We start from the raw sequence: 20,503 nt of genomic DNA, 5'->3' as shown, positions 1-20,503 counted from the left end.
AAAAGGCAAAACTATTGGAAATATGAATATATATCTGTATCTCATTGCTCAAGGTTGAACTCGCACCTGCTTGTAGAACTATAAATATCAACCCCCAAAGACAAACGGAGAGTGGTAGGAATCTTATTCCAACCATAAAACCCCCTCATTATATACAGCTATCCTAAGGGAAAACAAATGCGATAGAATAATTTCTCCCGTGAGATGATAAGTTATCCGATACATAATTACCCCGAAAAGTATTCATGAAAGAAATTTTAAAAGCTCTGGTTTTACGTTACACGGCATCAACGTAGAAAATTATTTAACAGGAAATTCTCTTTTTGATAAATGAACACGTAATTTCAAGAGTTTGCCTAATTAATCTCACATTGATACTTTTTTTAACATATGAAATAGTTCTTGGTGATCAAAATTGCATATCATTATTTGAGCAATGGGAGAAAACTCATACGAATATATATACTAAGTCCCGATACTTAGAAGTGTCGGATCCACAACGTGGCTACTTATACATGTTGGTCAAATACAAAAAATTATGGTAGTGTGGCTAGTGGGTAAACCCTTATAGCTCGATTGGTAGAGTGCTGGACTTGTGTGTCCGAGACCCGGGTTCAAATCCCATCAGAGGCATTCAAATGTCTCTGTTACATATGGCGCCCTCGTTGTGACCTGGGTTGTGTGTGTCTTCGAGGGCGAAAACAAATTAAGGAGGGAGGAATGAAGGAGTTGGGACTATACGGACCGCGGACATCGGCCTGGGTAACTCAGTGGTTAGAGCACCTGACTAGTAATGCAGGGGTCCCGGGTTCGATTCCCGGTCCAGCCAAAGATCTCTCCTATATATACTACATTTGGTGCCGTTGACCACCCCTGCACTACAGGTTGTCCTGCCAGGGGCAAAAAGGATCAGGGTTATCTCTGGTGGGTGAGAGAGATTGTCCTCAGTACTTCTCAGTATGTCTGTTACAAAATTATATAAAGCACTAAAACGACCAACGACACGAACAACCAGATTGTCAACTTTTCGGGATGACCTGTCCCTTCTTCAGGACAAACCACCAGAATTACATAAAGTGGCCAATATTAAGAGAGAATAATAACAATTTATATGTATAGTTCTTGTTGTTTTATTATTATTCTCTGTTGAAATTGGCCACATTATGTAATTCCATCCGAAGGACGGCCCCATTTAGTAGCCTCTTACGACAAGCAAGGGGTACTGAGGACCTATTCGAACACGGATCACATACTACACATCACAAAAAAAAACCCTGATAAATATCAATAATATATATATATATATATATATATATATATATATATATATATATATATATAAGCACTAAGTTCCAATAACACCCGATACCTAAAAGTGTCGGATCCACAACATGGATACAAGGTCAAATACCAAAAATTATACAAAGCACTAAAATGACCAACGACACGAACAATTATTTTTTGGATCAGCTCTTTGGACGAATAAGGCATGTCCTAATTTGCACCGCATTTAACATTGATTGACAAGCCTAAAAACCAAAAAACATGTAGTCTGCGTTGTAAATACGTTTGTAGATTCGTGTAGTTGTAGTGCTAGATGTATTTATATGTAGTTTTTGTTATTATTCACTGTTGATATTGGCCACATTATGTAATTCTTTTCGTTTGTCCTGAAGAAGGGACGGGTCGTCCCGAAAATTTTACAATCTGGTTATTAGTGTCGTTGGTCATTTTAGTGCTTTATATATATATATATATATATATATATATATATATATATAATCTAACGCACAACCTATCTTACTTCGTTTAGGCCTTCAGTAACAACCTTGAGTTTTCAAACTGTACCATTATTGTATTTTTTCGGATTACGTAAATATGTCAAACTTCCGCTAGAGTTCGTCTGCACACAAAGCAATTAAACTCTTCCATACAGGCATTGTGTGGTAGGGAATTCCCGCGAACTACTTCTCATAAAGATGGTGATGGGGTCATCAGAAAGATTTTTTTTAAAATTCATATTTTCCATAGCTAGTTAGTAGTGGGCATACAGTGTCTCTTGCCTCTATGTACAAAGGGATGAAGTGCAGCGCCTTGTTCCCACTTTAATGGATAATTGATTCTTAATCTCTTACGCACGTGATATGTCTGAATCCAAGTTTTTTGAAAGTAAAAGTAGAAATGGTACACCTTTATAACATTTACTTCAATGTTTTATTGAACTTTTTTTCTATCTACCAATTTTGTACATATGTACCTCGCAAATTCAATTCATTTTTGAAACTAAGTTTTCTATTGAATGAAACCTCTGATGATAAGTGCGCACTTATTGCGCTATGTAATTAGGCCGCGATGTAATCGCGTATGTACCTTATACCAAATTGGTATGTGTTGCGCGATATCTGGTAGTGTTTTGTGTGTGCGTAGACGTAGAGAGGTAGTATGGTGATTATGTATTCTAAAACAGAAATTCGTTCAAGTCCCTTATTCATATCATTGGTTGACTCGCTTTAATCCAATTTGTTCAGTGCTAAATATAAGTTAACGTACGACTTATCGTGCTTACGGTGGGTGGGAACAATTAACAGGGGATGCTTACTCCTACTCCTCCTAGGCACCTGATCCCACCTCTGATGCGTCTAAGGGTCCGTGTTTGCCCTTCTCTTCATTTTTATTCTGTATCAGTAAAGCTTTTTTGCTTGTCCTGAGGAAGAGACAGGTTGTCAAGAAAATTTATTATATTGTTCACACACACACTGCACCCAAATCTTAAATGGGAGAAATTTTCCTTTGTGTATTACTCCTGTCTTATAGAAGTCTTAAAGTAGTTGGAAAAAGATTACAGAAAGACTACTGTCAAACTCAGATTAGACACAAAGCTTTCTAGAGCTCTCAGCTGATGAGGGCAGTACAATCTGAGACCCCACACATGTTTTATGTAAGATTGATTATCCTATTGCTAATAATGCGATTATTTATCCGATTAGAGTTTTTTCGATATAGGATAATGATAGGCCCTTTGGTAGGACTACAATACCTCTCCTTCCCTATTAGGACTTTTGTCTTTGATATCTATCATACTACGAGCATGTGCGAGCTCAATTTGTGCGATGTGAGATATAGATATCAACATTTCACCCCATGTATTTCCATTTCTCTCTCGATTTCAGTTTTTCAAAGGACTTTGTCATCACCGGAATTGTTGCAGACCACACATTAAATAATCTATTCAGCATTTCGCCAATTCTACGGTCGTTATAGTGATTTAATTTGCAAATACAACCTGTCCTTAGGTCGAATGCTGTGTGACGTGTTTCATACCAATTGTTTGGCTGTTCTTTACATGAAAAGGTGAAGATAACGAACAGAGATCAATCTCACAACTCCTGTACGGAATACAACATAAAGAGCTGGGTAAACACAGACACACTAGAGGCGGACCTAGGAGAAGTAAGCATACCTGTCGACCGGTACATGCTGATTTTAACTACAGATTACTCAGTGTACTAATACATTATCAAGATATATGCCTCAAGGCGGATGTGACCGGTCAACAGGAGGACCTAGATCTTCACCGGATCCCACCTCTGGTGTTTGGGGGTCAGTGTTCGTCCTACTCGCGGTTCTGTATTTTTGATAAGATTTGTGAGATTGATCGATGTTCGTTATCCTCACTTTTTCATCGATTAAATGAACAGTTATAGATGCATGGATCTGCAGATCTTCCGACAATAATGTATAGATTTGTGTACTCACTTAATTTCTACGTTTCTAGTGAATTTAATTTCCTTCATTCCAGAACAATTACCATACATTAACATTAATTTATACAAAATTTTTATAAACGTACTATGATTGCTTGTGATCTTCGATGTGCATTTCAGCTAATTATCTATGACTGCATTTACGTGAAATTAATTGACAAAATTCCATTCAAAATGTTTCCCTATACTTTCCCACGGATTTCTGACCACGTCCTAACCATACAATAGCATTCCAGTGTACACCAGCTTTGGTAATGAAATCGAACAACAATCAGAATACATCGTGTTATCATTATGTATTTTCAACAAGTTTTTCTCAAATACAAAGTCTTATTTATCAAGAAAGAGGTTTACTTTTTGTTTTGATTAGGTTTAATTGTGGATTTATATTGCTATAGAAATCTGCATCTCGCTAATTTTGACTGAAGCAGATAATTCATTTACAAAACGCTTTCTAACCTCAGAATTCCTTTGAAATCCCTTTTACAAAGCCCGAGCCTCATTGTTCTGTGGACTTTAAAGTGAATAAATATTTTTGCAACTTCTGTAAACATCAGAAGACTAATCCTGGAAATCGTTTTATCAGATCAAAGGATCACACGTTTTTTCTCCCATTTTCACCGAACGTGCAACAATGTTTACATCTACATTTTTGCTTTCCATGCATGTTGAAAACAAAGATTGGAAATGCTTTTAGACATCAGGAGTATTTTTTAATTTCAGGTAAAGAGGCAGATTATTTCTGAAGCTAGGGTATATTTTTTTAACTAACCTATGTAACCTCTAATCGTTGATGACGAATTACCTACTAAATTTGCATCATACCTGAAAATTGTTTTTAAATAGATACGTACCGTAGCGGGATTTTAAGGAATGATTTATGGCACAGCAAGTTTAATTTGGTAAGCCTTAAAGGCGTATTTTGTGATATGTGGTGCGTGGCAAAAATCATCTAATATTTATAAAAGGTCCTGAGAAAATATATTTGCCTATCCTGTGAGAATTTTGATTATTTCAATAACAGTAGATGTAATTCCCGGAGAAAAGAAACACCTTTTCGTTTAATAAGAGGCAGATTGTCTGCTGCGATTGTTTTATTTAAACAGCTAACATTACGTGGGTGGCTCAGCTGAGGATGTGTTGACATACACGATATATCAAAAGTCGATCTTTTTAGTTGTATATTAGAAATTGAAAACCACGATAAACTGCATGTGCAACTTTTTCATACGATGACCTATATTTTTTTCTTTATCTTATTAGAAGTTGCTGTCAATCACCAATCGCCAAAAATATGTACAATAGCAAAAACATAAAGTTTGTTAAAACTTCTAGCTCAGTTTACTAACATATTAAGCTAATACATTAGTGTTTCAGTAAATTTGAAAATGCGAAATTTCTTCAAAATGCGAAGTAAAGATTGATGACGCAACTTCAATGAAAATTGTCCTAACCATAAATACAAATATGAAACAATCACATGCGAACAAAGCCGAAATTACCTGCATTAGTTAACCATCTTAAACATCGCTCAGTCCGTAACACCGGAGTATCAATGTTTGCAAGGTATATCAATTATGTATAAAACAATATACTAAGGCAAAATCAATACCGACATGCTAATATTCTTATTGGAAAGCGACTGTCTTACTTGCATAGGCAAAACAATACACAAGATTAGGAAAGGGTATTAAATGACTGGAGGGGTGCATCACACCACACAAAAAATTACTAGGGGGAATAAACAACATTATTTTGAAATCGAACACTTCAGAATTACCTTATTTAGTGAATAGTCGCAGTTTTCGTAGACAGCTACCTGAAAAACAAAATTAAAAATCAAACGAGACTTGAACTCGTGACCTAAAGATCGGCAGTCATCGGGGAGAACCCACAGAATGAACCACTTACATGTAGGTAACGAAATTTAAAAGGACAGAATCCTCATCAGCTAAATTATGACTATATGTTGTTATTCATTCTCAGTTTCGACTTTAGCAGAGAGGAGGGGTGTTAATTGCGGTATACTACACGCGCAGTTTCGTTGCCTATGATACATGTAAATACTCACAGATTACCAAATATAGAGAGCACACCTGCAATCTATATTTGCCTTGAATAAGATTCACTTTAAACAATCAGAGTCTGTACCTAAAAGAAAATTCTCTGATTCTTAATGACAATTGAAGATTCCTATTGACTCGTGAAAATTCTTGTTGATCAGTGAATTCTAGGGTTACCCCTTTTTCAGTGGGAATGCTTAGATTGGCGTTCTTTGTGCATCATTTGCATAGCAAATTAACAACTGGCCTAAATGGTTTCCGTAGCTTTCTCATTAATTTCACCCTTGTATCAAGGAATTTACTTACGATAGACATTACTCCAAAAGGAATTATCGAAATTCTGCGAAGAGAATAAACAGTTAAAGAATGGTTTCTTCCTAAGCCCAAGGTTTCCCCTCAAGTGAACTCAATATCGCCAAATCTATAGAATGTCTGGCTAATCATTGCAGGGGTATTGACAAAAGAGGGTATTGATCCGCCACTTCTATTTATTGGTTGTCTTTAGACAATTTTTTGCAATAAATGACTGCTACAGTCACCTAATGTAGCGGCTCAGGCCGAGCGTTAAAACGTATTACTCCAAAGAAGCTAGAGGGAAGGACGTGTAATGAACTATCCTTAATTTAGAAACTGCATGTAAGAGAGATAGCACCCACTTTAGCTGCTCCATAACCTAATGAATATTCATACATTCTTACAAGGCAAGGAAACAGCGGGGAAAAATCTTAACATACATGTAGTAATGTAAGGTACATGTACGAGTCCAAGACGCAACCGATCACGCAAAAACTCCAAATTTCCGAGGACTCTGGGGGATCTTAGCAATCTTCTATGTTTGAAGAGCCTTGTCTAACTGCGCTGTGATATACGTCAGAGGCGCGTGTTCAATGTTTGACTGAACCGGACACTTTGAAAAGATAATCAATGTCAAAAAGTTTTCTGATAGATAAAACGTTCTTCAACTACTTCCAATGAGAAATTTTGACATATGTTTTAACAATTATAGACAGCACTTGCTTTGCTTCGTAAATTACACGCGTCAAATTTTGAGTAAATATTAATCATATCAAACTAACAGACACCGCGGTTTGAAAAATTTGCTTATGGGAAAAGATGTGGCCATGTTCTATTTCACAGTGCTAACTCACCATCATGGGTGTCCTCGCTCGACCGATTAAATAAATCTCCCGCACTCAAAATTTTAATCACACTATTTTTTTTATCACGAGATCTCAATATTTTTGCTTATGGTGTGGGTACATATGTACCTCAGTTGCACAGTTTCTTCAGTTTCAATGAAGTTGTCTTCACTATTTAGAGTCTATCTGGAGAAATTATTGAATGCAGACGGTAACATCCTCTACATGACGCTTTTGTCCACATACTTATCCAAACGTTTAAGATATAATGCAGAATTTTTGACGATGGGTTAGTAGTGCATGTATAATAGGTCCACGCAAATACACAGTGCAATATTGGAGAAGACAGATGCCATGGTTTTAGCGCAGACGTTTATTGTTGTTTATTCGATCAATCAATTAGACTATTGTTTTTAGAAGACAATTTTGTCTTTTGTCGAATAACCTGATCGACATGTCAGATAAAACGTCCTTTTTAAACAGTATTTCATCATGTATAACCCTTCTCCTATAAAGCGTCCTTTATTTTATGTACGTGTAGCTCTCTCTATGCAAGCACTGTCGTTGATTCAGTGATTTGAAGCCAATTTCAGAATGTAAAGCTAATTTTATACATTTCAAATTCAGTTTATAGATTGCGCAACATTTAGCTGTGACTTATTTCTACATTGTTGACTAATATTTGTACTCCCACTGGCCCAGGGTTATCTCAGTACGCACACGACGACTAACATCACGGCCCTTACCCTGCTACGTGTCCAATTTAATATTGTATGTACGTTTTTAGAAGCACGTGGAATCAACAGTGTGAATTTCACTTATTACGTTTGATAATGCAGTGTTACATTTGGCTGGTTTAGCCATGCAACAGATCAAATCTAATGGGTTTTTCATAAGTGTGTTCTTTCGGAAATCCTCTACAGTATCCATGTAGCGTTGTGTTAAAACCAGAGCACACATTAAGGTATCACACCGATTCTTATTTTCACTATATATATATTACTATAGAGGAACAAATCATTAATAATCAGTTTGAAAAAATTTACGCCAAATAACGCAGTCCGAAATGTTCTGTTACCTGAAACAGGTCTGCCGACACCGGAAAAACAACACCCTACGCGGCATTTTCGGAAAATAAATTACCCGTAAACAAGACTACCCTCAAATCCACGTGTTTTTCACTTTTGTGTAAACAGCCGGAGTACACCTCAGGATGCAGCCTCAGCTACCAACATCAAATAGTTCATCTGTATACAATTGATTATTACTACAAATTACACAAAACCTCCTAATCAGGGGTACAAAAATTGAGAGAAAAGAAGAAGAGGGAAAATCGCGCATTAAAAAACCCCCAAAACAATTCTTTTGAATATATGGACCTACAAATGAGACCTTGAAAGCATCCGCACATGGCCTCGTTGTTAAAATAACACCCCTCCTTAAAAACACAGCAAAAATCATTACAATGGAATAATTATTGAGACTTTATTTTTTACGACAGAAAATGTTTTTAGATATAAAAAACGAAACTATTTTTTTTATAGAACGGATATGCATGGCCCATAATCATATTATTTTTGCCAGGTTAACTCGATTTAATTGACATTTGTTGTTCATAAAAAAGGCATATGTTTCCTTTTGATCAAATGACATATAATTTCCATCGTGTTTACTCGTTGTTTATATGATAATTTCCTCTAATGCAAATTAATCCCCAATAATTATACAACTGCAGCTGTCGAGTAACATGTGTAAAGAACAAGATTTCATAGCGATAAACAATGTCGATTTATGTTCTTACCTTTGAAGAAAGCTGTATCTTTATGTTTTATGCTAATCATGACAAATATCAATTCAAGTTATCAATGTTTACTCGGCTTCCGCTTAGGTAGAACATGGTGATCTAGAGAGCATTGAACGCAGAATGAAAACACTCTAGAAAGACTCACATGGGAAAGCTCGGACAATGTTGAAATAATACTGTTTTTATGTCTTTCTTTTCAGTTTTCTGTACAACTAATGATAATCTAAGTATTGCATGATTGTAAAATGATTTCCTGCGTGTATACCGTCCATTCTATGTCTTTAAGTATGTCATTGTACTTCAGTAAAATACAAATTGCTTGTCTTGGTATAGACTTCGAGGTGTCAAAGCAGAAGAGACGGGTTGACTAACTGATGAAATATTTATTGCACACACATCCAAAGAGGGTGAGTGAATAAGAAAAAAATGCGAATGTCAGTTCATCGTCCATCAAGATAGGTAAAATGGTACTGAAATGTCTCAAAGTATGATTTCACGAGAGTCTTTGACATTAAGCTTATAAACATTGCAGAAATCAATCAACATGCCCAGAAGCCTATGTTGTAATCTAATGTATTAATGTAGACCTTGACTGCAAATGGGAAGAAAATACTAGTTCATCTAAGTTGAACAGCTGTCGTGATACACCAAACAAGTTAGATATAGGGTCAGCCGCTATCTAAATTGTCTCTGTAGTGATAATTCTTCATTTCAAAGAGATGCTAATTATATATATTGTTTGCAAACACTGTAATTGTTTGACGGTGTTGTTGGTGTGACTATCTTTTAACGGTTTGAAAATGTCGCAAATTATAAAGATGAGTATTTATCTTTTAAAGAATAACTTAATGACTAGGATAAATCATTAAGAAAAGAAAAAAAAAACATCTTGAGAAGTTTAATTTTCTGGGCTCTAACAATTGCAAGCGTTTACTACATTTGTAAATAGATGTCAGAACCTCGTGCAGAGATAAGAAACGTGTCTTACACATGCTATTTAGATCCACATATTTACTTGCAAACTCGTAAATTAAAAGTTAAGCGAATCAACCTATCGGCAGAATTCTGACAATATGGAAATTGGATATTTCTAGAGTCGTTTGATTAATCCCTTTTTTCTTCTTCTCCAAGTGTTACTTTATCAATCATATAAAAACATCCAGAATAATTAAATTTTAATGATGACTTTTAAAAAAAAAATATCTGGAAATAAGGTATTGTACAATTTATAAGAAACTTACCTTGAATATACGGATTACTCTCCAAAATTATGAAATACAATAAATGTGGTCGCTGCTGCGATAAAATGGTAAATAAGGAATATGGAAAATAATAGGTGGAGATTCTCCAAAGATAGCACCTTGCACACGGCTTGACGGGGGAAAAATATCCGGCAGAAGAGAACCTGTATGAAGCGCAGGCGGAATCCGAATTGATTCAGTTGTGGAGTCCACGGCCTTTATGAAGCATTAATCAGTAACTTCTTTCGTATCGATAAACTATTTATTATTATTTCTGGAAAACAACTAGGTCTTTCACAACATTCTCGCTATAATGAAGTCGGGCCTCTGAGTTATTTCTTGGGGGGATGTAAAAGCTGTCAAAATTGTAATAGAAGAACGGGTATATGTTGTAGTGTAGAAGTGTGTGCTGGCTTTAATGATTAAACCTCTCGCCCTGGTGTGTACTTCTGTGGGTCTTCAGAGGAAATAGATTCCTCGATTGTATACTCTAAATTCGACCTTAATTACGGTAATAGAATGCTCATTGTAAAGCAATGTAGAATCTATAGATTTTGACTATTGATAGATGAACATGGCAACGATGATTCTATTAGAATTAGTAATGAGATTTATGGACTAATTCACAGGTACCTAAATAGGTACGGATCAAATAATATTCTTTATATCCAAAAGTATTTTTAAGGTATTGTTCAGCGAGATTTAGTATTCATTCCATATCGAGACATCATTCATATTATGGGAAGTGTCACATGACCTACGCTAAGGACGGACTAATTTAGCTATAAGGGTTTAACGCCTATCGTGACGTCAGTTGGTAAGGTCACATCCAAAAAGACATTCACTACCTACTTTTACCTATCGTGGACGGGCATCGAACACCCAACATCGAGCTTATGGAGCGAGTGTTCCACCGATTGAGCTACCGTAGCGGTACAAACAAATATAAAATCTTATCACCAAGAAACATATATTAGTAAGTGAACACTTTACGAACACCCAAGGGAAGTCAATCATCAATACTTGTCATGTAGGATTCCTCGGAGGAAGCTTGCATGACTAACGACAGCTGATACAGTAGAGCACCAACTAGCACTAGGTCATAAAGCACGTATATCGATGTTTCAACCCTGTGTATGATGCAAAGTTAAAAATAAGTTTAAAAGAAGAGGGCACGAGTACCATAGCATGCACAAAACCACAACGAGAGTATTTCATGGATCAATAAAGTATTTATTTCAATTTTTAAAACAGATTAGTCAATGTTGTATTTACATATAGAATAAGATGTTACTATATGTGGGGGAGGTTGTATTCCTTCTGATGGAAATTGCAATGGGAACCGCTTTCCATGTGGCTGTTGTGTATAATATATACATAAAGGAATAATGTTAAAACAAATTCTCAAGAATTGTTCTGGGAAAGTTTTATGTACAAATGCAAACTTTGTATTATGTCAACCCAACAACGGGTCACGAGGTGAGATCCTTGTCCTCCATTTCCTCGCTCCACTTGCCTCCGTTAATTAGGTCGTCATTTCAAAGAAGAATAGAAATAATAATATGGTACGCTGTGCATTTTCAGTGCGACATATGCATATAAATAGGAGGCAGCACGTGCCTTTCTAAAAATACCCTCGCATTCATTGAAGTCGATCTTTTATAATGAATATTAAAAACCGCGTTATTTCTAAGCTTTCTTACGGGTATGATAACATTTATCTAGATCCTATTTCTGAGCCTTAAACATGTATAAATAAATAAAAAAAAAAAAAAAAAAAGGACCATCGAATTTCAGAGGGTATAGAATTTTGTGTCTGAAAACGAGCCACACCTCTAAATATATGGGATGTAATAAAAGACAATTTTGAAAGCCTCAATGAAATAATATCATCTAAAGTAATACTACGTGGAATGTAAAGATAGCGAACACTGATCAATCTCATAACTTCTACAAGCAATACAAAATAGAGAGTTGGGCAAACACAACCCCTGCATAACCAGAGGTGGGATCAGGTGTCTAGGAGGAGTAAGCATCCTCTGTCAACTGGTCACACGAATGGTGTCTCGATAAGTTCATATGCGAAGGTGCAAAGGCGCGTTAGCCTGTTATCACATGACAAACCATTGCACTGACACAAGTTATTTATCCTGCCTCTGATAAAAATTTTGGAACCGATCCACGTCCGAGTCTTCTTACCGGTTACGGAAAAGGACAAGCGCGTAATCCGATAGCTTATATTATGACGTCATAAGTATACGAAAACAGATGAATTCATTTTTGAATTTACAGTTTGTCGAAAACTTTTTTTTTTTATCCGTTGTTGATGATTTAAATGTTGTAGAAACTTTTTCATTGTTGTATGTTTAATAAAGTATCTTAAAAATACATACACTGCAGTCATACAATTCATTACATTAGAAAAGCATCAAGAATGAATAATGTCGATATGCCTTTAATTAATGTATAGGCCTACATAAAGTCATCGACAGGATAAAGTCGTTATGTACATATAGTCACTTAGAGGGGTAATACGGAAATATATGGGATCCTTTAAAAAAGATAACCAGTTTACGTCATAGCGCTGAAACAGAACATGCCGTTGAGCTTGCACAACTTTTCCTAACTGCAATAGTTTGACAGCGTGTTATGTGACAACGTAATGGCGCGTCGTTTAAAATATGTTAGCGCGATAGCGCGTTGTATTAGCGACACACTGTTATTGAACTTTTGCAAATGTCCTTATTGGGTCACCATATATTTGAATATACAGACCCCCAAACTTTGCATGTAGTCTGGATCATCCTGACGTTTGTGAGGAGTCGGCGTATACACAAACGTCGGGATGATTGAGACTAGTTTGAACGAGACATGATAGCAAAATGTCCACGACCTTGAGTGGGCCATATATTCAATATTGTGACAATATGAAGTTGACTTTTTTGTTTGTATATAACCAATAATGGTCACATGTATTTGACTTTGAACAAGGAAAACCTCCACCTTAGATGTATGCAATTCAAAAGTCAGACAAGGCGATAGACATATCAAAAAAACTATCCTCTTCGATCCCGAGAGGTTAGGAAAGTTGGGCAATATAATAAAAGGAGTAAACGTCATGTATTGAGGTGACACACATATCACTGAAATGGTTTCTTGGTACACGTGCATTGTAGCTGTTCTATGAAGTGTTTCTGATATTAATACAATGTCACTTTCGTTACAAATAATTCGTTTGGAACCCCCTATAAATCTTCGGCTGTATTAAGGGAATTCATTAACGCTGAACTACATAAAATCTATAAATAAATACTTGATGTTAACGTAATGTTATCTTATAAATGCTGCTAAAATGTAAAGTGAATTGTCTTAGGAGGCAGTCTAAAATAAAATGCGTTTATCACATTAACGCGGGTCCATTCTGTGTCAAGTGCATTTAAAAGTTACAAAATTGTCTGAAACGGGAAAAAAGATGTACTTCAACGTGATGTCGACGGACGCAAACTTAATCTATCGGGAACAATAAGTTCACAACACGGAAGCTGAACGGGTTTTCATTGGTCTTAGAATTGTAAAAAGAAAATACTCGAGAACATTTGTAATCATAATACTTATTTATCAACAATTTGACATATATTGTTCCTTTTTCTTTAAATCTGTGCTTAGATTACATGGGTTATGAACAGCATGCTGTTTTAGCAGTTCGACGACCGAAGAAACATCAAACGGGATTCTAAAGAAGACTCATAGGTGACCGATATTTGAGCTACATGTTTTTAAGCCATATCCACCCTAACATATTCTCAGCATTTCTTCTAAATGAAACAATGAATATTGAACAGAGATGCCATTAGTATTAGACGAAAGCCACATATAAACTCAACAAACTGTCCATTAAATGAAAATCTTATAGAATAGTAGATCTACAGCAGGTTAACAGCTGACCGAATCTCCATATACACGACCTCCCCCCCCCACCTCCTCCTAAAAAAAAACGGAAGTCTGATGCACACAAAACTTTTGCTTGTGATTTGATTATGGAACTGCAATTTAAACAATACAGATGTAAAGTTCCATGAATTCAAACCGATGCCTCCACTGAAAGGATATTTGGTGAAAATAGATGTGGTGTATTTGCTATCAAAATTATCATTCTCCACACATTAGCTTTTTATTATTAAAGTACCTTCCACATATAGGTGTGAAGCATATTTACACCTCCTCTCACGAAATAAGTAGGCGTTACTTACATTGTTGTTTAAGTGGTAGAAGGAAATTAGGAAAGTGTTTCCTTCTAACGTAACACGACATCACAACGCTATCATCGTCATTTTAATTGAATATGTTGTACAAAGTACACATGTTGCTGGAAAACGACTAACACTCCACGAGCGTCAAGTAAATTAATGTTTCCATGGGAACACAAAGTCTTTTCAAAGTAATTCTACTCAACAACCACACGCCTTTTGTGCATTGTATATGAGATGTATGAATTGTTTAATAATGCTTTTAAAAAACAAGAATCACCCTTCTTTTCTATTAGAGTCGATATACAATTTATTTTCCACTGTTAGATATTCCATTTTCATTTGCTTGCAGAAAATGTCTTTCCATAGTTCAAGAAAAATGTTTACCTATACAAATCGAGCACGTCCATCATTCTGTCAAAATAGTTGTTTGTTGATCTGTTATCGTATGACTCGATGTGATTTTTCTGTACTTCGCCATTTGGCTATCGAAAATCTGTAAATTGCATGTCTGGACACTCTTCAAATGTAAATTGCAGTGCTTTGTTTATCAATTTTAGCCTTTGAACGTCCTTCTGCGATCTCGTTCATCCAATTTCCTTTCATTTATCGTTGAAAATACAAAAAAGAGGTAGAGTTGTGAGGAACTGGATGGTTTTAATTAAGATCAAACGTACTCACATGTGTTACAATACTTATCTCTATAGACGTATCTACAGGCATTTCAATCAGAAGATATCACGACAATCTTGACCAGTTGTATTGTTAAAAATTTCTCGATTAAAATTGTTAAAAGCTGCATCAACTTCATTTTGTCTCACGATTTTCCTCGGGATTTTTTTTTACTTTCAAAGTCCAGCTAGGTGATTCCACTGGTATTGTGTAATGATGAATTGAATCTCTTTACACCTCTTAGTATATGTATGGCTTCACTTTTGTTTTGTAGAAGAAGACTGCTGATTGCTAACATCAAATTAACTTTTGTTCCTGTTTCTATGGCCTATACATGTGTCTTATTAGTACGTATCTTTCCTCGGACAGCTAATCAAATAATGGCCCATGCTAATTTGATCCCCACACGTTCTGGAAACACGTTTAAGTTCCGAGAAGTATGAATGCTTTCTTTGTGCTGTTGGAAAACACGCCTTCATGCATCATATCAAGGTAGAGTACCTTGATGACAAAATTATTGGATAATATGTTGCGAAATAGTAATTCAAAAAAGTGTCTGGATTAACACAATTCTGTAAGCACCCACTGAAACCTTAAGTGTTGATAGAAGAATATACTTCATTATACACAGAAAACTTCAATTGGACACAAATAAGTAAACCATGACAGTTTGTAACTTCAACTATTGTTTTATTTGCAGTATATGGATGGTGCCATGTTTTATCTGTATTGATTTGAGATGACTTAAAACACAGAAAACCTTAATTTGAAACGAAGAATAAAGATGACAAATGATACAGTTAAACTAGGTTCTATTTTTAGTGTACGAAGGATGTATGGCAGATCTTAAATCTCAGATAAGATTACAAGTCTCGTAATACTGCCCCGGCAAAACGTTGTCCTAAAGACTTCTTAGAAATTAAAGCTGGCAAACATTGTACTCTAAATACATTATTTACACCACAGACTATGTTATCATTATATAAGATGATAAAACAAATCAAAATGTTATGAAACAGGGCACTTGGAATTCGTGCCAAAGTGATGTATTTATTTGTTTCAAACAAATAAAAGCATGAAACCTTTATTTCAAGTTTGAGCATCTTGTTAGCATCACTCGTTCCCTATCAGTTTCAAAACCAAAATTTCATGCAGGTCAAACATATGAAAGATTTCTATTTTATTTTTAAAGATACATAATGTATTCTCCTCCGCAGTTTATGAGGCACACTCTAAAATCAGGACTGGTTGCGATTGTCTCAGATTTGTGTCTGTGATGCTTTTATTATCAGGTTTAGCTTTACCTGAAACAAGAAATTGAGTTTTTATTATTATCATCAATTGATGCAAGACTTTCCAATGTATAGAAGAGAATCAATTTACAAGGGTCTTTGTTGATGTTCCGATTGAAAAAATACTACCAAACACAAACAATGGTCTAAAGTTTGGCTTTACAGAGTTTTCGCAACACACTTATTAATATTATTATTTGTTTTTTGATTATAGCTATATAACTGATCATAGCAAAAACAAATTTCAAACAACCTACAGAATTATCTAGATTCCACAGATAACAGGAAGCAAATGTCATCATACATGTATTATGCTGTAACAACTCGAACAAGGTAAAGTAGATATCTAATCAGTACGTTTTAAACTGTCACTAACATTGTAATTGGATTTTTGTTCTGAAGTCTCCGTTGATTCTGATTGCAATTTTATCAAGGATATCAATTTCTACATTACATTATCACAATATAGTTCTTGACAGAAATATTAAGGTTGATCAGGGTTGTCTTTCATTAGAGCATGAACTCCTGATAAAATGTTTTTCATCAGAATAGTACAGGCTTTTACAGATTTACAGATTTCCCTATAGAACTCAAATACAAGTCTGCAATGAAAATGTGATCACTCTTTATTGTTGTGATCCCTATATTTCAAAATTGTAGCACTCTGTTTTCGCATGTATAGTAAACAGTGCAAACGACAATTTGAATGACCACATAAGTAATGAAATACGTCTGATAGGATTGTCTTTTAAGATCAGCAGACCAGTAGACAGGGGGGATTGATTGCGCGATTCTAAGACAACCAGTACGTCAAGAGTAGCTTCCTTTCTTCCATATGAGCTGTTCATTTTCCAACTGAATTTCACGGGAAAGCTTGCACTTTATTTTCTCTATCACAGACTTAAGACAATTTTTAACATTTGGGTTTTCAAATATTTTTTGTCATTCATGATGGTTAACTGGTCGCGTACTTTAATACAAAATAGACGTGCAGTCGTTCTTGTGCAATGAATTCATTACAACATACAACAAACCGAGGTAGGCTACCAACAACCAAGTTGATAGCGCAGGGGTTTCAACAGTCTCGTTTAAAGTCAGCATTTCGCAAATTTTATGGTCGTGATAACGATTTAGTTTGTCAATACAATACATCATTGGGTCAAATGCTGTCTGACGTGTTTCATACCGATTGTTAGACCGTTCGTAGCACACTGATTTTGACTACGGATAACTCCGTTTACCTCATGACGATATAGGGATCACGGTGGGTGTGACCGGTCGACAGGGGATGCTTACTCCCCCTAGGCACCTGACCCCACCTCTGGTGTATCTAGGGGTCCGTGTTTGCCCAAATCTAATTTGTATTGCTTATTAAAAGTTATGAGATTGATCATTTCATTATCTTCACATTTCATACAATCTTTTTATGTTAGAACAGCCTGTATATCAATAGTAATTGTGCATTTCATATGTACTCCAACTGCAATTACCAAGTTACAAAATGCAAGACATTATACATGCACATAGAATTATTATAAATTTCCATCTGTCTTTTGATGCAATATAAGCCAATAAAACTCACTATCATATGATGGAATGATTCCGTGCTTTCCCATTGGCTAAGATCCAACAATCCAGGAAAAGTAGATTCACCTGCACGGACTTTCGGGGTGAATGACCGACCAGATATCATTTCGTAGACTATAGTACCACTTTAGATGTTTTGAATTATTCAATAGTATAATAAAACAATTATTGGCATTTCCATGGTCAATAAGTTGATTTAAGTACCTTAAATTACAGAACCAAGAAGTCCTTGACATAATTTCAGTTCTGTCCAGTCAATATAAGGCTACTGTTCCAGATAATATCTCATTAAATATTAAAATATACTGAATTTACTATATCAAAGCCGTACCACTTTTCAAGAAAGACGGTCCATCTATTGCTAGTATATGTAATTACAGACCAGTTTCTCTTTTAAACTATGTCGGTAAAATTGTGGAAAGATTAATTTTAAGCCTTTCATGAAAACAATGTAATTTGTAAGCATCAGGGTGGTTTCCTGCCGGGGCAGTTGACTGTATTTCAGCTGTTAGACACATATCAAAACATTGTGAAATGTATTGATGATTGTTAAGTGTGCTGTATGATTTTAATTAATTTGTCAAAGCTTTTCATTCCAGGATTCGTACATATATCTGCGGAAATCTATTACATCGGTTTAAAAATCATTTTTAAAGATTAGCTATCATTAACATTATGCATAGATGCTGGTGTGCGCAAAGGATCCGTCTTGGGACCACTTTTATTTATTTACATTAATGATGAAAAAGTGAAGATAACGAACAGTTATCAACCGTATAAATCATAAAAAGAATACAAGATTGAGACTAGGGCAAATGGGTATCCCTGAATAAAATACAGATGGGATCAGATGTCTAGAAGGAGTAAGCATCCCCTGTTCACGGGTTATGCACGCCGTGAGCCCTATATTTTGGTATGGTAAACGGAGAAATACCTAGTATTTGATCCCGTGGGGATTGGGGTTATATAGATCCTAAGTAGCCCATGCTTGTCGTAAGAGTCATCTAGATGGAGTAATCCTTCGGACGAGACGGCAAAAACCGACCCCCGTGTTACAGCATGTGTGCACGACAAAGATCTCTCCCTGCTCAAAGACTGCAAGCGCCTAAAATGTGTAGCCCTTCACTGGCAATGGTGACAATATACAATTAACCAACCAACCTAGTATCTGGTGTGTAATTTTACCTTTTGTAGATCATACGGTGATGATAATTCACGACAACATTGCGATATCTACGTTCAAAATATTGAGATAGATTTGGGTCATGATCTGAAGGTGCTCAGTGATTGATCAGATAAGAGGTTATGGAAATTTAATCCTAACACAAAAGTAAGGGATTTTCACCTGACTCTAGGAATTAACACAAATTTGAAAAATAGAAATACAACCTCTTTCAGTATATTCGAGGAAATTATTTCTGAGCCTCCACAATCTCACTCGGCAATCGCACTATCAATATTTTGCACACCAAACAATGACATCACTGTTTACAAATTCATATTTACAGACGAAATATCATAGTTTCTACAAATTGTACTTGTGGTAAGAACAGAGACGTTTATCTTTTTTTTTTTTCGATATTAAGATATGCGGGTGTGACCTGTCAACAGAGGATGCTTTCTTTTCCTGGGCACCTGATCCCATCCCTGGTATGCCCAGGGGTCCGAGTTTGCCCTACCATCAATTTTGTATTCCTTATAGGAGTTGCGAGATTGGTCACTGTTAGTTATTTTCATGATAAAAACAACATGTTTGACTCTTTAGACTTGATGAAACTTTCATAATAGACACATATATATCTCTTACTATGGGGCAATGACCCTTTGTTTTATAAAATTAATGCACTTTATTTACTTTGCAGTTCAAATATGACTGTCTTTGTATTTTCATTGTACTATGCATTCATATTATATTCTTCAGGCTAGAAAGTGCAGCTAAATATCATAATTTCGAAACTTTAGATTTAAATGAAACATTCCATTGTATTCAATATTTAAAGTGAAGACCTGTCAAATTCTTTAATGGGGATAACGAACAGCGATCAATCTCATGAATCCTATGAAGAATACAAAATTGAAGGTACGGCAAACACTGACCACTTGATAAACCAGAGGTGGGATCAGGTGTCTAGGAGGAGTGTACATCCCCTATTGACCGGTCACAACCGCCGTGAGCCCTATATTTTGATGGAGTAAACGGAATACTCCATAATAAAGGATAGTATCTAAAGAACGGTCTAACAATCGGTATGAAACACGTCATACAACAGTCCACTCAAACAGGTTGTTCTAGCAAACTAGATCATTATAACGACCATGAAATTTGCGAAATGCTGTTTTTAAACGAGACTGTTGAACTTGTAACATCAACTTATTTGTCAGTAGCCTACCTTGATTAAAAAATTGATCATCCGCAGAACATGCTTTTGCGTATCGAATCAGTTAACAGACATACCATATACAGATGATAATGGACTATTGCTACATGGGCAAATAAAGTTGACGACGGAGACGCTAAAGTCATCCCGTTTGTAATGAAATTGATTTCATAGTTTGCCGGCAACCTCTATGTTCAATAAAATGTCCAAATATGAATGTTTAGAAATTTGAAAAATTATCATACATTCTTTTTAGTTGATTGTATTGTGCTTTAGCGTTGGCGACACTACTACGATATCTATAAACGAGAGTATA

General features: G+C 35.6%; 1 protein-coding gene across 4 annotated transcripts in view; it reads right to left on the bottom strand.

The window, feature by feature from the left end:
• Positions 1–10,323, bottom strand: part of LOC125647567 (muscarinic acetylcholine receptor M1-like) — a 45,008-nt gene extending 34,685 nt beyond the window's left edge. For 2 of the 4 annotated variants that reach the window (XM_048874283.2, XM_056140193.1), the window contains exons 1-2: positions 10,012–10,323; positions 5,545–5,583 (exon numbers count right to left, since the gene is read on the bottom strand). The gene's annotated coding sequence lies outside the window, so the exon portion shown is untranslated. Of the gene's footprint in view, positions 1–5,544; positions 5,584–6,975; positions 7,242–10,011 lie in introns of those variants that run through there. The other 2 variants (XM_056140192.1, XM_056140194.1) reach the window with 1 other exon arrangement.
• Between the last annotated feature and the right edge of the window lie 10,180 nt (positions 10,324–20,503).

This window comes from Ostrea edulis, chromosome 6 (assembly GCF_947568905.1).
Source record: "Ostrea edulis chromosome 6, xbOstEdul1.1, whole genome shotgun sequence".
In the NCBI taxonomy this organism is placed as follows: domain Eukaryota; kingdom Metazoa; phylum Mollusca; class Bivalvia; order Ostreida; family Ostreidae; genus Ostrea; species Ostrea edulis.
The sequence above is the reverse complement of the archived record's forward strand: the minus strand, read 5'-3'. Positions and strand labels throughout refer to the sequence as shown.